The 5,226-nt window shown below is 40.1% G+C and overlaps 1 pseudogene; it reads right to left on the reverse strand.

The window, feature by feature from the left end:
• Positions 1-4,356: 4,356 nt before the first annotated feature.
• LOC149313494 (GTP-binding protein Di-Ras2-like) lies at positions 4,357-4,919 on the reverse strand (annotated as a pseudogene).
• Positions 4,920-5,226: the final 307 nt, after the last annotated feature.

The raw sequence follows: 5,226 nt of genomic DNA on the forward strand, positions 1-5,226 counted from the left end.
TATTATTTATTATTTATTATATTATTATTGGCCCTTTTCCTGTCCTCACTGGTCAGTAATGAAGATGAAGGTAATTGTGGAAACAGATCTGGCAAGATTTCTGTGTTTCTCTGGCGATATACAAGCATACCTCAGTTAACAAAGCTTCTTTTTACAAAATACCTTATTGCATGAGGCACTAGCATTGTCTGTAAAACGCTATTCAACAGGGGCTTCTCTCTTTCCTTGCGCACCTTCAGAACAATCCCAGTATTACAGTGTTGACTTATGCCTAAATCTTATTGCACCTGACAGCATTTGGGACTGCCTATGCACTGCCTCCTCCAAGACATTATCCCTACCTTTTTTCATTGCTTTTCATACACACATGTACACACACATATAAATGAAAACAGTTTTACCTTTAAAAAGGCATCCCCCCTTATTAGGGGAGGGGGTTGTTTCTTGATCAGGGCAGATCTGATTTCCCAGACTTAAGTAATCACTTGCAGAAGAAAGTCAGCCGCTACTGATCTATCTGTCCGATCTATTTCTGGCTTTCATTTGGCAGCGATTAGTATGTCTGAAGAAAAAGGCAGAGGGTTAATGAAATAAATGTTTTTTTAAACTGTAAGACTCTTTTGCCTTTTCCTCCTACATTTCCAGGTGTGTCTGAGAGAGAGTACAAGAGAGACAGAATGGGGGCATTAGTTCACTGTGATTTCATAGCATTGTAGAGAATAGAGAGACCTCAGAAAGGGGCAAGAAAAGGAGGTGAAAGTGAGAACGGTTTTTGTGTATGTGCATGTGTTAATAACAGATTTTTTGTGTTAATAAACATTTTTTTCTGTTAATAAAAAGAAACACATTTAAAACAGTATCTCATGGGAGAACAGCAGAATTATTATCATGTAACAATGTGCCACTGAAGGCACTATCATCCTGATGCAATTGCGTATTTACCTGCCTTGTATGATAAGGCTTAAAGTATTTTTGTGGGGTCCCAGTCGTTCCACCCTTTCTTGTCTTCTGTCTAGCTGGAAGCTTTGTTTGTTTTGTTCCTTTGTTTGTTGCAGCGTTGGCATAAGAAGGATGAAGAAAGAGTACTGGAGAAAGAAAGATTTTCCCTAATAGGTGGCAGCAGCATGTCTGTACTAAACAATGGAATGAAGCTTGAGCTGGGAAAGAATGAGATTCTGCTGTAGGTGATCCTATTGTAACTGTGTATACTTACCATATATACTCGACTATAACTTGATCTCATGTATAAATCAAGGGCAGGTTTGGGGGCCAAAATTTTGTATTTTGATATGACCTGTGGATAAGTCAAGGGTAAAACCTAGGGGCATGTAACGAAGAATCTAAGGGATGAAGCAAAGGAAAACAGTGCCAAAGAACTTACACACTTCCAGCAGGTATAACTGTTTGTGCCGACACTAAGACCTGGATGGATAAGAGTACAGAGAGGGTTCAGTGCTTCCAGGACAGATTATGCTCTTGCCTTTCAGCATTTTTTTAAATATAAAAGTTAAAGTACAACACTTACATTGACCCGTGGATAAGTCGACTTGGGTCTTTTGGATCAATTTCTAAAATTTCTAGATTTATACATGAGTATATACACTCATCCCTCCATATTTGCAGCTTTGATATTTGCGGATTTGATTGTTCACGGATTTGATTAATATGTTCTCTCTAGGAATATCTAGGTCCTCCAATGCAACTCTATGGTCACCTTTAACTAAAAGTTGCACTGAAAGACGTAGAGATTCCTAGAGAGAATACTCTAATAGGCATTTGTAGCTCCTCCAGTGTAACTCTATGGTTAGTGTCTGTCGGATGTTGACCACAGAGTCACAGTGGAGGACCTAGAAATTCCTAGGACTTTATCGCACACACAAATTTAAACGTTCTGGGGACCGAAGGAGGACTCTCGTGTGCGCGTGCGGCCGCCCAAAAATGGATTTTATTGCACACAATTCAGTCCTCCAACAGTCCCCATTCCGTCCCCTGGTGCGCACCCATTCGCGTCCAGTCCTGACGAGCGTGATTTTTGCCTGACGGATTACCTTCTGTCGGCAAAATATCACGCCCATCAGGACTGGACACGAACGGGTGTGCGCCAGGGGACGGAACGAGGACTGTTGGAGGACTGAATTGTGTGTGATAAAATCCGTTTTTGGGCAGCCGCGTGCGCACACGAGCGTCCTCCTTTGGTCCCCAGAATGTTTAAATTTGTGTGTGCGATAAAATCCTTAGAGAGGTGTCCTCACAGGTAAAAGCATGGTGTTTTTGTTATTTGTGGGTTTTCCATATTTACGGGGGTCTTGTACACCTAACCTTAGCGAATATGGAGGGACAAGTGTACAGTATATACAACAGGCAAGGTAAACAACTGCCTTCTGTGTGTGAAGAGAAAAACAGAAAGAAAAGAGGAAAGCAGGTTAGTCTGCCTCGCCATATCCCCTGACATTTTGAAAAAGAATAGATTTATACATTTTAATATCCAAAATGGAAATCATAAGAAAAATGGAGTCTGTTGAAAGAAAGAAACATCACCCTGGAATGCATTTGGGAAGAAGCTTTCAAGTGGTCTCAAGAAAATTAAAAAATATTTTTATATTCTTATGCAAGGCTTACCTTACCTGGCTGTTCCATTTCAGATGTGCATAATGTTAGTTTTGAATACAAAGTTTGCTAACATATGTTGAACTGCTGGGTTTTTTTTTTTTAGTACAGGAACTTATCCCCAGTTTCTCCAAGTTATTTCTACCTCTGGTGTCAAAGTTTCTGTTAATCAAATACAGTCAATTTTCTACGTTTGCAGGTTAAGCATTCCCAGATTTGATTATTCATGGATTACTTTGAATTGTCCCTACCACTGAAAAAAAATGTCCTCTCTAGGCATCTATAGCTTGATTCTATGGTCAACTTCTGCTGGAAAGAGTCCATAGAATTGTGCTGGAGGACTTACAGATACCTAGAAAAGTGTTGTCTCGGGTAAATAAAAAAATATAGTGGGTCCATATTGATGGTTTTTCACTTGAAGGGACTGAGGACTGACTATAAAGCCCATGAACACATCTACTTAATTAACTGAAGTATGTACATGTATGTGCCTTCAAGTCACCTGTTGACTTTGGCCATAGGGTTTTCTTATAACCTTACTCAAATATCCCATTCTAATTTCAATTCAGTTCCTGAATATTTATGTTCTAATTTAAGTAGCAACGCCACACACCAAAGAAAGATATCAGCACAGGTTGGCTGAGATACAGTGGAAAACACATACCCTCCAATATTTCACAGATGGAAATAGGGAAAGATGAGGCTGAATAACATCAGAGTGTCAAGCTGGCAAAATGTATTAATGAGATAGAACAAGAAGCCAGAGAAGGCCATACTAGTTTGCTTTTGCCTGATACAACAGAGAAGAGCAAAATTCTGCTTCCTCTACTTTTACACTTTGAACTCAGCTCGCACCGGTTGAAATAACCTGAGGGCAATGGAGTAAAGTAGGAGCTGGGAGAGGAGAGAAACTGGACAGTTTAAAAGCAGCTGTAAAAGTAGAACAACAGAAGATTGATCAGGACTCTTGCTGTTGGGACAGTTGGAGGGTATGCTAACCATAAAGAAGTCAAGTGAGAACTTAGGATGCCACAGAAAGTGTAGCAAGCTTTTGGGGGATATTCAAATCACTTTAATCATTCACACACACATAAAAAAATCCTTACCAATATACAACACCAGAAACAAAGTTTTAACTTTTAATATGGAACACTAACACATTTTTGTAAGGAATACAGCTTCTCCTTATATGTATACACACTCTAAGAACTACAGTAAATGAATAGCCAGTGGTTTTTTTTTTTTTTTAAATCTTAGTTAAGTATCACTCTGAAAACATTTATTTTACTTCTTTTGCTTATTTGATAAAGTACAAGTTTAGGGTTATTTACTGATTGTTAACTACTCATTCTTTTAAGTATTTGCATAAAGGGGAGGGGGTGTACCTGAGAAACTGATGATAGATTGAAAAGCCATGGTAATATGCCAACTTACAATGAAGAGTGCTGTTGCTTTGTATCATTGTTGTCTACAGAGACTTATACTGGTTGTTGCAGGGTGGTGTGGGATGGTTTCTAACACCTGATGCCCAGAATGAACCATGCAAAAAACCAAATTTCCTCAAGTAGATACTTAAATAACCTGGTTAAAATTTAAGAGTGAGAGTTTAAAAACAAAAAGAAAACACAACTATCCTTTGCCCACTAAAAATCTCTGTGTCTAGATGTTTCTCAGAACATATGAGAATGCTCTGCAGGAATGAGTCTCTCCATCTCTTTTAACTGTGTGGGAGGTGCAAACACCAACATTTCACAAGACAGAACATTTGCCTTTCAGTTTATCCTTCTTCCACTGTTGCTATTTCTTACCATCACCTGAAGACTTAACACTTCTTCTCTTCTCCAGATTCAGGAATTCTTGGAAAAATTCTTACAGATGTCTCCATGAAGGAGGATTTCCATTTGATGGCAAAAACTTCTTCTTCACTAGTGTCCACCTTTTGCTTGATGTCATTGCTCTTGTTTCCTACCAACATGTTTGGGACCTTCTATATGCCTGCTTTGATCTGACAAATCTGGTCATAGATTAAGTGGAGGTTTTCAGTTGACTGCCTACCACCTAGTAAGAGAGCACACCAACATGAACCTTGGCAATAGACAACTTCTGCATGGCAGCGAACTTGTGACTTCCTATGATGTCTCAAGAGTGCAGAGGTTTTTTCCACAGCTAATCACCTGGCAGTAAGTGTCTTCAACAATTGGGATGTACAGTTCCCTGAAGGTTTACCTTCCAAAAGGAAGAACAAGGGAACTCTTACCAACACCAACAACTCCAAACACAATCACTTTATAACCATTGCTTTGTTCTGGCATATTTCTTGATCACCTGCAATCCCAGGTCTTTACATCAGTATTGTCACTAGGGGTTTGTGGCTAGTACTGGGTGACACCCCAAAAGACGTCTAACACCCAATTGCGCTTTCTTCTCTCTGCAGGTGAGAAGGGCTGAGCGGACCCCTCCTGACTTCACTGCAGTGGTGCCAGTCTCCTCATGAGAAAGCCAGCAGTGACACAGCAAAGGAGAGAGCTGAGCACCTCCTTTTCACTGCCACCCCTGCCAGCCCCTTTGCCCCTTTGGCAACTTTCCTGCACCGGGTGACACCAGAGGTGGAAACACCAC

Source organism: Sceloporus occidentalis, unplaced genomic scaffold (genome assembly GCF_023333645.1).
Source record: "Sceloporus occidentalis isolate IW3139 unplaced genomic scaffold, rSceOcc1.0.p SCAF_4, whole genome shotgun sequence".
Lineage (NCBI taxonomy): Eukaryota > Metazoa > Chordata > Lepidosauria > Squamata > Phrynosomatidae > Sceloporus > Sceloporus occidentalis.